Source organism: Amblyomma mixtum, chromosome 6 (genome assembly GCF_055824585.1).
Source record: "Amblyomma mixtum isolate Tamu chromosome 6, ASM5582458v1, whole genome shotgun sequence".
NCBI classification, from domain to species: Eukaryota; Metazoa; Arthropoda; class Arachnida; order Ixodida; family Ixodidae; genus Amblyomma; species Amblyomma mixtum.
Genome location: NC_143017.1, coordinates 123,662,710 through 123,676,781, shown reverse-complemented (window position 1 = coordinate 123,676,781; position 14,072 = coordinate 123,662,710). Strand labels below are relative to the sequence as shown.

Genomic DNA, 14,072 nt, shown 5'->3' with positions numbered 1-14,072 from the left:
GGCTCGCTTCTCGCGAGGTTCCTTCCGAGCGGAAGACCGTCCCTCACCCTCACTACCTCCTTCCTGTTGCGCCCCTTTCTCTCTCTCTCTCTCTCTGTCTCATTGTTGTCACTGCGGTTTTGTAGATACGCCCCGAGCTGCGGGTTTACGGCCGAGTAATGAGTAATCTGCGCGAAATCATTGCAGCTGTATTGCAGGCGGCACGGGTACCTCATTATGTGGGTTCGTACAGGGCGGCCGCGAGCAGTACGTAAAGTAGACTGACACAACATAAAATAAAAAAAGCAACGGTGCTTTACTAACGACTGCACTGCAAATCGCACTTCATTAACAGGGTAACTGTGCAATTGTACGCCTTCAGGTTCATTCAGATTTGTTGCTTGGGCTTAAGGATGGTCCACAGTGCAGAGAAAAATGAAATAAAATGAAATTGATACGTGTGATGTTATACGCTAGTTATTTTATGTTAGTGGGCTGGGTGTATTCGTGCGGCTGGGCAAATATAGAATGTCCTGTCTGTTCGCAGCTATACGACAACATACGTAGGACTTTTTTCATCCAGCTTGAGAAGCGCAAAATGCAGTAAATCATTTGAAATAAGAGTCGTCCATAGGGTCAACCCTAACGATATTTCCCGATGTCTCGTATCACCACTATAAAATGCGACGTCATCAAAGTGTACACTAGAGGGAAAGGAACGGAAGAAGAAGATGAATTCTGGTTACGCCGGAGTAATATCCAGAGTCAGAATATGACCACGCCGCCGAGGAAGCGAAATGAAGCGCTCAATCTGAGCCCTCCGACCCATCATGGCATAACCATTACTTTTTTATCGAGACACGTAATATGGAAGCGATTGCGTACGTGCGTGTGCACAGAAAAAATGATACCGCTAAATAAGGGGGCATTTGGGAAGCGAGAGGAGCCGGTGCGAAAGAAGAAATAAGGGAACGGTTGGAGATGATTGCTCCGCGCTCTGGAGGAATATTAGAGAGAGCACGACAACGCCCGTAACGCAGCCAAAGGCCAGCACTGTATACACTTACATGCGTTTAGAATTGTTCTCTGTACGCGTTAATGTCCACCCAACAATTTGAGTTGAAGGTAGAGGTACAAACGAAGTTTTAACTAAGAAAGTTGTTGAAATGTGCCAGAGACAGAGTCAGTTTCTTTTTTCATTATAGTAATATGCGTTTCGTTGGTGTCTCGATTTCATTCTCGTTCGCAAAGCTACTTTCTCCGCCTGACTCTCTTCCGAGCACTGAAGCTAGGCTTTGCGCAGAGGGCAATGTGGTGCGGTCTTGGTGAACCGGGTCAGGGCACAAGCCTGTATGGCGATTAAAGTTTTTTTTTTTTCTTCGAGAGTATATTCTAATATGCGACCAGAATGTTGGCGTCCTAAAATCGCGTAGGCTGCCTCTTCTTTTGCTTGCTGACGACAAGCGTTGTAACAAGGAACCAAAGTTACGCTCAGGGTCACGTAAATTATGTACAGCTAGAATAACTTCTACGGACTACGTAACGAACCAAACTTCGTATTACAAGAATAATGTGTTACTACCAGCAGATTTCAGGCAGCTAGTAGTTATTCTGATAATACGTCTAGTGCAACAGTCAATAACATAATAAGTGCTCAGTTCCTATCGTCATGTCGTTCCAGTCCTTTCCACTCGCATAAATTACTAATTTGTTTGAGTACCTCAGTAAGCGTGGCTCCTTAAAAAAGTTATGAAATATAATGCATGCAGTGTTGTAGGATGTAGGTGCTTTGATTCACATTCAGTTTTGGTGTGGGAGTGCACCCAATATTACGGGTAGAGGCACGCTAAGGTGTCTGAGAAGGAGCTGAAAGAATATTTTGTTTAGCAAGGTTAGTTGAAAATTATGTGAAAGTAGAAGAAAATATGAAAGATTAGAACAAAAACAGCTGCGCATAACTTCGTGTTCAGCTTTGGCGCATTTTTGTCCCCACAGTATTGGCTTTAATGTCAGTAAAAAGTCATTCTTGGAGCATATGGCAAAAATCGAGGACTGTGTGGCGTGGGTGTCTCGACCTTCAATACTAAATAGATGAATGGCTCGTAAAACTTAAGAAAAAACTAATTGACTCAAACGCTAGTGTAAAGGCTGGCTTCACCTCTCCTTAAAAAAGCGAACACATTGCAACATATAAACGCAAGAAAAGAACAGCTGAGAGACTAGCAAATTACAAAACGTTCACATCTCCCTATAATATGAAACTTTAAAATGACTGCTCGTGGGTGTTCATTCACATTCAGCCACTGCTGGGCGCGACCAGTTTTTTTCTAAGTGATATCTAAAAGCGCCACTTCTTGGTAGCTCTAGCTGTGAGTGGAAAAGTACAGAACAGTCATGCTTTCTCTTTTATACCGGGTGTTTTTTTTTAGAAGGTCCAAAATTTTTAAAAAAAGGTAAATTGCTTTAGATTTTTTTTAGCACTGGGGCTATACTGGAGGCTACGGCGGGCGCCAGGCAAGAGGAAAACTGCTTTAATTAGTTCGCTGATTAACTAAATATGTTAATTAACTTTTGTAATTTTTGTTTTAGGGGATGTGTTGTATTCGCAGAATTAGAGATCGTCCTCTAAGCAGTCCAACAGAGAAAAAACAATTTTGATTAAACATTTTTCACGCACGTTACGAGGCGCGAAAAAGTCACCCTGGTAGGCATCTTCACACCGTAACGCAGCGACGGGAGCGCCTCTGACGTAGTTCACTCCGCCCTGCGCTTTGCGTCAAGCGTCCCGGACTGGCGGCCTGCGCTATCTCGCTTCGCTCTGCGGCCTCACGGAATGCCGCGCTGGAACAAAAACGCATTGACACAAAGTGCAGGGCGGACGGAGCTACGTCACAGGCGCTCACAGACGCTGTGTTACAGTGTGAAGCTGCCTACCAGGGTGACTTTTTCTCGCTTTGTTACGCGCGCAAAAAATTTTTTCATGAAAATCTTTTTTCTTGGCTGGACTGTTTCGAAGACGATCTCCAATTCTGCTAATACAACATATCCCCTAAAATAAAAATTACGAAATTTAATTAACGTATTTAGTTAATCAGCGAACTAATTAAAGTAGTTTGCCTCTTATCTGGTGTCCGCCGTAGCCCTCAGTATAGCCCCAGGGTTAAAATAAATCTAAAGGCATTTACCTTTCTTTAAAAATTTTGGACCTTCTAAAAAAAAACACCCGGTATATGATACTGCAGTTGCCGGCACGACGGCGCCATTTCTGTTCCTAAACTTTTATGCCGCGTCGGAGCGAGTAGAATAAACGGATTGAAGAGCAGATGTTGACGGGAAGTTCAACTTCATTACCGGTGACGACGCCGTTTCATGACCCAGTCGGTCGAAGACCTCCCTCGTGAAAGGCAAGAGCAAGATTTAATCAACTTCCTTCATCCGGTTGCCATTCGCGGACACCGACCTTCAGTGCGTTTCGCCTTTTGCACGACCTCATGATGGAATTACCTTTGTTTACTTCTGTGAACTTGCGAAGGCCAATCCAGCAGGTCAAAGTACGTGTCAGAAACAGTCATTCTGCGAACACGTCTGACCTTCTTGACCTCTGAGGCGCTCTATCCACTCAAGCTCTCTTGGTCTTTCTTCGATGGCGTATGCCCGCTGGTTCGTTTGTAAGCTGCTCTAAGTCTAATGACGTCACTGGACGAGTTTAGCACTGTTTAGTTTGCTCACATTTATTGTGGAGTGTTTAACGGGAGAGGTCAATGCTTGAAGCGACGGCGGCAACGTTCTGTGTAGCATGTGCTGTCGACATCTTGTCTTATTTGGCACGTGCAGCGCTGGCCAAAGGGGTGGCTGCAAGCCAAAAGCTGCGAAAGAAGCCAAGCGCGTTATCCAGTTAAGAGAAGTGGCTGACGACGGAGGCTATTCAAGACTCGAGTGTGGTTCCCACGATCTATAAGGCCTTCTAGAATGTGATGCGCCTTTCATGCTTGCATCCACTCTCGAAGACGAGATAGACGATTAATTTTTTTGTACTCATGCAGTAATAGTTGTGGTGCAGTGGTGAATTCAGCACTGACGGCGTAGAAAGGCATGAATTGTGGGGTATATGAAAAAGGACGGCGACCTACATAGGAGCGCGAAGCATTCCTTTCCAATCTATTAGTGCTTATTAGGAACCCTGGACCGAGCACACCGCCTCCCTGATCGGCATGAACGTAGTCTTTTCATTGGTCGTTCTTCTAATGGAGCAGGATTCTCATGACACAGATGAAGACGGCTAAAGGTCGCTCGACTGACCTGATGGTACCACCAAGAAGAACAAAGCACGTGAAGATTGTTTGAGGCAGAGAAGCGACACTAACTTAAGGTTAAGCTACAAAGGAGGTAGCTTTGGACACATATACTCGTATATTTCATTAAAAAAAAATGGTTCTAAGCACGTACCTTTAGTGTGAACCGATGACCCTGGTTGACTCTCGATGCGGGTTATCCGATTTGCCAGCACCTGAAAGGAGAGAAAGGTGTTGAGCTACAGTACATGTGTGAAAACGAAGCAGAAATTTGGAAACCACTTCTGCTGGAGCAATGAAGGAAGGAAGGAAGGAAGGAGAAAAATATCCACACAAAGAGAGACATTATTTTATCCCCCCCCCCCTCTTTTTTTTTCGCCTGTGGTGTTTTTCATCACTCCACTCTTCTGAACAAAAATGCACGTCCTGAGCCTAAACGAAAAGAACAATTTTTTTTCACTTCAAGCCTCTGAAAACCGAAATGGTTTTAGTTAATTTCAAGATACAGCGTCGCGATAGAGACAACGTATGAACTAACAGTGTATTTAATATAGACGGCACTGCGTAAAAATGTCTCCCTTTCCCCTTCGCCTTCTTCCGTGTTATTTCAATTTTGTCTTCAGTTGATATACAGGGTGTTTTTTTTTAGAAGGTCCAAAATTTTTAAAGAAAGGTAAATTCCTTTAGATTTATTTTAACCCTGGGGCTATACTGAGGGCTACGGCGGACACCAGGTAAGAGGCAAACTACTTTAATTAGTTCGCTGATTAACTGATTACGTTAATTAACTTTTATAATTTTTATTTTAGGGGATATGTTGTATTAGCAGAATTGGAGATAATCTTCCAAACAGTCCAGCCAAGAAAAAAGATTTTCATGAAAAAATTTTTTGCGCGCGTAACGAAGCGAGAAAAAGTCTCCCTGGTAGGCAGCTTCACACTGTAACACAGCGTCTGTGAGCGCTTGCTCCGCCCTGCACTTTGTGTCAATGCGTTTTTGTTCCAGCGCGGCATTCCGTGAGGCCGCGGAGCGAAGCGAGATAAGCAGCGATAGCGCAGGCCGCCAGTCCGGGACGCTTGACGCAAAGCGCAGGGCGGAGTGAACTACGTCAGAGGCGCTCCCGCCGCTGCGTTACGGTGTGAAGATGCCTACCAGGGTGACTTTTTCGCGCCTCGTAACGTGCGTGAAAATTTTTAATGAAAATTGTTTTTTCTTGGTTGGACTGTTTAGAGGACGATCTCCAATTCTGCGAATACAACATATCCCCTAAAACAAAAATTAGAAAAGTTAATTAACATATTTAGTTAATCAGCAAACTAATTAAAACAGTTTTCTTCTCGCCTGGCGCCCGCCGTAGCCTGCAGTATAGCCCCAGTGCTAAAATAAATCTAAAGCAGTTTACCTTTTTTTTAAAATTTTGGACCTTCTAAAAAAAAACACCCTGTATACTTCCTCACTCTCTATTCAACGAATACAGCAGCATAACCCTGCAAATAATCTGTGACGCTTTAGCTATAGCGTCACTTATGGCCCCGTCTTGGGCAATTACCTCGCATTCGTCTGTTTAAATTCATCGTGAATTAAAATTTTAGCCAGAAAGAGTCGCATGAACGCGAAACTTATCTCTACGAAACACATTTCGACGACGGAGGTGGCTTTCAGCCGGCAGTCTACGGATGTCGCTCACTATGATGAACGGGGAAGGAAATTAAACACAGCCGTTGTGTCTGGATATGCAAAATTTATTTTACATGACCGACACTTTGCGGCGATGAATGTCGTGGGGCCTCCAAGATTGAAAGCGGAGGCGTTTTATAGCGCTTTGATGCATCGCGCTGGATGCCTTGGAATTTTTTTCTGCGCAGCTGTAGATATCCTTTTGACAACGTAAAGAGGGCACCCACAGAAGTGCAGTCTGTAGCCAACCTATGATGCACTAAAACGTCTCTGGTACAGAATTTCGTGGACCACTGTCGGATGCCACGCAAGGCTGCGGACGTTAGCCTAAAAAATGTCGTTAAAAATTCACTACGGCACATGGTATAATGTGTGGCGTCACTTTGACAAGGCCGTGAAGTGGCATCACCCCTCGAGGAAAACGATAAACGCCCACTCGAATAGAAAAAGCACATTCAATCCAGTTAAGATCTGCCTTTCCTTGCTTTCGTTTGTTCTTTGGTATCCGCCATGGCTCGGTGCACGGATGATACTAAAAGCTACTCTTTAAATTCAAAGTTTACATTGCGAACTATAATTAGTGAGTTTTTTAACCAGATGAATGATAAGTGATTTTGAGATTCGTGACATAGCTGTCTTTCGTGAATATAACATTACAAAAAAATGTTATGATGATGATGATATCAAAAAATGTCAGAACGCGCCCGCGCTCCGTTGAAAGCAACAGGCACACAATGGACAAGAAGTGTATATTACTGTAGATAACATAATTTAAGCGAAATCTATTTGCTACTACTTCGCCGTACTCGGCTTTGATTTGTAATGACACGCAAAAGTCACCGACAGGCCTTGCACTGCAGCAAGCACAGGACTCTTATAAAGCACAAAACAAGACTGCGAATGACTGCTCGAAAATCTGCAAGGGTTTCATAGTTCTTCTGGCATAATTCCCCGCACCACATTCCGGATTCTGCAAAAATGGACACCTTGTATCTAGTGCGCGTATCTTGTCTAATCTTTTGTGATGATAAACAGAGCTTTATTTGTACTGTAGTTGCAGGTATTCAATTCTTTTAACTGATACCTTGCAGGGCCATTTTTTTCACTTTTGCGTTTTAGTCTATTTATTTATTTTTCCTGAGAACATAGTACTCTCTCCACTAAAGCCTCTCTGTTTTTGCTTTGCAAGATCAGTGGCTATTGATATCTTCAGTCTGGGCAACGAATTGTGCCGCGATGTTTCTGCCTTTGGTCGTAGGAAATCATTACTGACAGAGCCATTAAATCAGATAGTTTTGCCCACCCCAGAGGCAAATAAATATAGCAGGTGTTTTAGGGAAGCCTGCCATTAGTTTTAAAAAATTGGGTATATGAGGGAAGTAGAAGTTTTTTCCGGCATAGTAATTCCGGTGCTCGTGGAAGTTAAAAAACAGGCGAATCATGGTTGCCTAAGTTCTAACAGTTGACTTTTTAACTTGCATCGATAGGCACCCGATTGTATTTAGAAATTTATAGTGGCCCGTTAGTAATAGACATATCAGCTATTAGAATTTGGAAAACACGGTTACCCTGGCCACTGTGGCTAAACTGATTTGGGCCGTTTTTCGCGCCATTCGAAAAACATGCGCTTGCGGGAGGGCCCAAAACGACGTCAATCAAATCGCGACACTCCGTGACGCACGTATCACGTGACAATCTCAGCCCCGCCCATGCTTCGCTGTTCGTCGCTCTTCGCCACTTCACTACTCCAGCGTGGGCGGTGCAGAGATTTCGCGTGGTACGCGCCTCATCGAGTGCAGTAATTTAATTGACGCCACTTTGCGCCCCCACCCTCGCACCCCTCTGCAGGTGCGCGATTCTCGAAATGCGCGAGATATGACCCACATCATTTGTGCCACTGCGGCGAGTGCAATCGTGATTTCGAAATTCGAAAAACTGATAAGGCTATTACTAACTGCCGGCTACAAATCTCTAGATGCAATCGGCCGGGTGCCTATCGAAAAAAAAATTTGAGTCAACTATCACAGTTTAGTTAATTACTTTACTAGTTAACATGATTCACCTGCTTTTGACGTCCGCCAACACTGATATTACTAGGCCGAAGAAGTTCGTTTACCTCAGAAACCCTTTTTCAAAAAATTAGTGGTAGGTTCCCCTGAAACACTTTGCATACGTACCAACGTACGCTTGCGACAGTAGCGGGACAACACGCCCATATTTTATTGCTGGTGGACGTAGCCGAGACAAAGAGGTTCGTAGTAACTTCCACCAGTACCAATTACCGTGGTAATTCAGACTTGAAGCTGCGCGGGCTAGTTGCAACGCGGTAAGGTTCTTACTCCTTTTTTTTTTTTTCAGGTACAAATGTTGTCTCCCGTTTACGCCACTTTAAAACAAAACAAAAAAAGGCACGGGTAGTACTCGTCTGTTTCACAGTCGATCTTAAACTTCTATCAAGGGACGCGGAGTCTTCATTGTAATGAGTATTGTATTGAAAAGAGCAGATTTGCCATAGAACACTGTACAGCCTGCGTTATGAACAGCGTACAATCATGCAGCAAGAACAGTGTACGAAAGGCGATTACCCTAAAGCGGCGAGCTGTGAGTCATTCTCTAATGATACAACTGCGAGCTCGCTAAACGCTTCTACAATCTCACTGCTTTTTATCATCTACCTGATTCATCGCAGATCTCGAAACTCTTGTTAGCTTCTTACACCGCGTTTCCCGTTCTTCGCGACCTTCAAGGTACCGAACCCCTTTCGCGCCGGAGTGCATTACAGTAATTATCCCGGCGCACCGTGGCCTACTGCCAGCTACGCGCTTGCCTGGCTCAGACAGCGCCAGGCTGAAAACTTACCAGGAGCACAACGAACGACTGTTGCCGGCTACAGTGGCGTTACCTTGGACAGCCAGCCTATAGCCTGCGCCCACGCTGCACTCGGACTGTAGCTGTTGTATCTCGCAACGTAATCACCTGAGTACTGACGACAAAGCAGCTTTTCCAGACGGCGCGCAATCCTCTTAAAAGTGCGGATCCTTAGGAAGAAGGCTCTCGGCGCACAGTTATCCGTCGCAAAGAGTAGAAAAGTGTGCTGTCCAGAACCGAGGCGCGAGGCCCAGATTGAGTCCGTCTGCGTTGCCGCGTTGCGCTTGGCCGAAGGTTCTTTTAAAGCTGCTCGTTACCAATGGAGCCTTTCGTAACAAAGGCAAATGTACATTAAATAAAGGAAACAAGTATAATACTGTCCGTAGTTCTAGATTCAATGCTGTGAAACGCAAGAAACTAAAAACTCAAGCGCAGTTTGATACTTTAAATCAGTATTTATCAACCATGATTTCATTTCTGGGCCCTCGATTCGGTACACCTTGCAAAACTTCAGGAGCGGTGAGTGTGTGTTGTGGAAAGGAGATACACAGTTTACGACTGTGAAATATTATTTTTTCATTGGATCATTTCTGTCAAGGTGAGACGTCAAATGCGATTCTTGCCGTACGGTGGTGGGATACGCTACAGCGACTAATAATTATTTACTTTCCCATCCATTCTTTCTATCGAATGGCATGGTTTTGCATCTTTGACGATAATCTAAAAATGCATCTTGCACTTGAGTATCTCAAGTTTTCGGACAGTGTGCTGGTGTTTATGAGATTACTTTAGTAAATATTCCAGCTTTTTTCCTTCTCTTTACAGCAGCCCCTCCATTTCATTCAAAGCAACGCTATTAGAGCCAGCAAATTGAGTACAGGAGGGGGGAGCCTCATTGTGCTTAGCCAACGTCTGGATAAGATAACTTGTTTTTGTACGGGCAAAGTTACCATCCTTCCCACCTCCCGGATTTCTTTCTGCTCTTTATCGCAGTTTTGCAGGTCAACCGGCCAACCTCTTTAGTAGCCATCCTGTCTAGGCAAGATTTTCCGGTTCACGCTCCCTTTCCTAACACCCTTCTCACATCACCCCCCCCCTCCTCTCTGGAGCTTCCTTTTTAAAGTGAAGGTTCTATATTGATATATGGCTTCGAAGAGACAGAAGTAGTGCGTGCACTAGTAGAAGAAGAAGTTGGTTGTCTCTTGCTCGCGCGCTCGGACCACTGAGGGACCGCCGCAGTTTTTTCGTCTCTGCTCCGGTGTTCTATTTCGCGTTGCACGCTGCAATATAAACTCTTTACGCTTTGCCGAGATGAAGATAAGAACTTTTGTCGTAATGTCGGCTAAGCACCCCAAGCCTTCTCCCTCTAGTTCACTTTGTTTGTGTGGTCAGGAAACCCATCTCTCTCTCTCTACCATGGACAATTAGAGTATATATGATCATCATCATGCTGACCACGTCCACCGCAGGACACAGGCGTTTTCCATATCTCTGCACTTGAACAGGTTCTTTGCCAGTTCACTGCAATTTATGATCTGACAGTACCCGCCAAATGTGCTCCATTTTAATCTTATTCTTCTTGTTGCTTTTCTCTCGTCGTCCGGATTTGCGGATTCCTAGAGAGTAGATATAGCATTAAAATAAAAAATTCTGTTTCCTCAACTAGGCTAAAATGCGCAAAGATGATGGAAACCCAGAAAGCCGCCTTGGAAACAAAAACGTTTCACTGTTTCCCCATGGTTCAAGAAAATGTTGATTTTAGTTATACATTTTTTAGTATTTTCAGTTCTCTTCACCGTCATTGCAACACCGCGCTGGCAGACCTATCCATGGTGTAAACGACACAGCCAGAGAATTTACTAGGGCGCTATGTTTTCTTTTCACGGCTGGGTAACTCGATTTTCATTATGACCCTCTTGGCTGCTTTTAGGTGCTAAATGTACTACGAATCACATCTCCCGCCATTCTGCCGCTAACGGTAGAAGTCAGAGTTTGCACAATGGCCTGACTTGCATACAGCATGAATGCTCCTTCTTTGTTTACTTTTTTTTAAATTTTAAATACTGCTCTTGGAAGGGGTCCGGTTTGCGAGGTCATAAGGGCATTCATCCGAAACTTTGAGGGCCCTTCCAACGACTGCGCTGCATGTTTTGGTGCTGGCTAGTAGTCGCAACCTGCTGCTGTTACCTCATGAATTCTCTTGCCGCAATAATGTCTGCGCACAATTCCTTCATTTTCTAACCTTAAAAAGGAGCAGCAAGGCAGAACTGACAACTAAAAGCACGGAAGCCGACTAGAGAGAGAAACAGCTTGATTAAGAGGCGAAATAAACTGCGTTTTCTGTCGACAAAAGTACCATTGCCGAGTACATATTCATGAACCCTGATTGGGCTCACATGCAAGAGAAAAAATTGGTTTGGTTAAAAAACCGTAAAGAGGTTAATAAGTAAGGAATAAGGTAGTGAACACTTGAAGCCTGAAGTAATTGCCTGGACCAGATTTTAACCAGGCATTTGACGCACAGAAAATAGCCCTGGTAGAGGGAGCATGATCAGAGAACGAACTGTTTCACAGATGAGAGTAGTAATGAAATTATTATCTGGTCGATCACAAACACAAAGAAGACTAGGAAATAAGAAGCATTGTCAATAGCCTTAAAGTGGAGGCCGACCATACGGCTCAGAAAGCATGCTGTTTTTAACGCAAGCATATAAATGGCCGGTGTCATCCCGGTGTCGTTGCGGTTTCGGCCTTGTGTAAACTCGGTGTCGTCTACCAGGTGTTCCAGTGAATGCTTTAAATAATTTTCAAAAACAAGCTTTTTAGGGTAAAAATATGGCTTTTGCGGCATAGTTTTACGAGTGTTGGCGGACACCGGAAAACCGGCGAACTGTCGTCAGTAGTGCGCTGCTTACCTGGTTTCTATAATTAAATTTTGTAACTATCACAGCTAGGCAACTGGTAGCAATTAGAAAGTTATACCCGGTCGTTAGTAATAGCCGTATAGTTTTTTTGAATTTCGAAAACGCGATAATCCTCGGCGCTGTGGCTTGACAAAATCTAGCTGCATGTCGCGAAAATACATGCGCTTTCGAAAAGCACGCAGGCAAAGCAATCTTTCCAGTGCACTAACTAGTAAAAAAATCCAAATTTTAATCGAGCCACAGCGCCAAGGCTAATAGCGTTTTCTAAATTCTAAAAACTGCTGCAGCTATTACTAACGACCGGCTAAAATCTCTAATTGCCACTAGGTGCCTAGCTCCTAGCCGAAAAGGTAATTATAAAAATTTAGTTAACCAACTCACCACTTAAAACGATTTACTGGTTTTCTGGTTTTTTCGCAGCACTGATAAGTCTGTGCTGAAAAAGTCATATTTTTACCAAAAACATGTATCCATGAAAAACCAGGCATAATGACGGGTCACTTTGGGATATTTTGTTGCGATCTGGGCCGCACTGAACTCGTGTATGAGGGCCTTATCGGGCAAATACGCCCTTTGAAGAGCAGATTTAAGCGGCCTCTACACGAAAGTTACGACCAGGACTCACGAAAGTGGGCTTTAAAGCAAACTATACTGCGCCTAAGTAGATTCTGTCCTGTCAGTGTGCTTACTTGCGCGTGAAATATTTCCTTCCTTTCTGTTTTTCTTTCTTTTTCTAATGCATCAGCTGTCAGTGGCAACCATGGAAACAAAAGCGATATGCGGTCGTTTCCCAGCCGGTTCAATTTACATAGCTAAACAGTTCACTCCTATGAGACTAGCACTAACTAGAGTCCAGAGCAATCTGCCCGCAAGCCAAATTATTAGACACAGCAAAATCTGGCTGATCAGTGAGAACGCCAACTAAAAGAGAGCTAAGCAAGTTTCCCACGTGTCGTACGAATATTTTACTTGTGAGCTAATACGTCTCGCCTTCTGGATGACCACACGAGGAGCGACGAATAGAAAAAAATGTAAAAAATAAAAGATGTAACAAAAATGCAGGGAACTTTCCAGCCCGGGGCACGTGTTCATTTCTTGATTTAGTTCATTCGACCATTAAGTGGAAAGTAGCGTCGCGTGAATCCCGACTTTTTTTCCAGAACCAGGCGCAAGAGCATGACTCAGGGAAGCCTCTTTTCCGCGTTATCTGACGCTGACGTGTGGAGAACGCCGTGGTAACGTCCTCAGCGTGTCTCATTATTGGATCGGAGGAAACGTCTCACGTGATGGACACGCACGGGAAGGCTATTTTTCTACACATCCCCGCTTAAGCCCGCCTTCACTCAACCGTTCCCCCCAGAGCTCAAAGAAACTAGTTAAACGTAAAAAAGAACTCCCCTAAAACAAGAATTCAAAAAACCAACTGAACCATGGGACAAGTATTACCTTAGAAGAAAAAAAATACTGCAAGAAGTCAAGAGCACAAACAAGAAAGGTGGGAAGCCCATCGTAAAGGCAGACTGGCTTCCATATCATGTGCGGCTGTAAGCGACTAAAGTGAACAAAGCCACAGCGTAGGGAAGATGTTTAGGGAAGAAGGGGACAGATTGAAAGCACTCGGTGATATTCAAGACGAAGCCTGCAAGCGCGAAGCACAGAAAAACCCAAGAATGGGGGTATCTCCGTGACGCACACGTTATCGCCATGGGCTGTAACGGGAGCTAAACAGCACTTTGGGGAGGGACACTGACTCGCGATACGTCCTGCACAGTCAAAAAGAGAGCGCTTTCCAAAAATGGTGCTACGTGGGGAAAGAGGGAGAATGAAAAGCGCATTAACATCAGGCAAAGTGCTCGCACCAAAAAAAAATATATATAAAATCGAAATATGAGGCATTAACGAAGAAAAGAACAGCAAAATATTGAGGTGTAAAAAAAGGAGGACGATAGGATGAGCGGATGGCGGTGGATGAGATGCAGAGCGACGAGGGGAGGGCTAGGGCTGCGCGCATTTTTTGCCCCGACGCTACGAGGCGGAACGGCGATGAACGGGAGCGGTCCTTTGGTGTGCGGCGACAGGAACGCGCTGCCACGAGGCACGGAGCAAGGAGAGCAAGGGAGAAGTGCTGGTGGTGGCGCTGGGATAACGAAGAGAAAGAGCTATACGGGAAAAATGCCTGCGAGATGAGAGGGGGAGAAAGTTAAGGGCGAAGGGGCCTTAGGGAAAAGGGGAGGCTAAAGGGAGGGGGCGGGGGATAGGAGCGAGAAGGTATATTTTATTGAGCCTGGAAAGAAAAGGAGAAAAGGAAAAATGCGGGAGGGTAAGGGTAAGA

At 44.6% G+C, this 14,072-nt stretch overlaps 1 protein-coding gene across 3 annotated transcripts in view; it reads right to left on the bottom strand.

The window, feature by feature from the left end:
* The window catches only part of LOC149340271 (nephrin-like), a 382,817-nt gene that overhangs the window by 251,471 nt on the left and 117,274 nt on the right, over window positions 1–14,072 (bottom strand). For all 3 annotated transcript variants that reach the window (XM_089549015.1, XM_089549013.1, XM_089549014.1), the window contains exon 2: window positions 4,426–4,486. The gene's annotated coding sequence lies outside the window, so the exon portion shown is untranslated. The remainder of the gene's footprint in view (window positions 1–4,425; window positions 4,487–14,072) is intronic.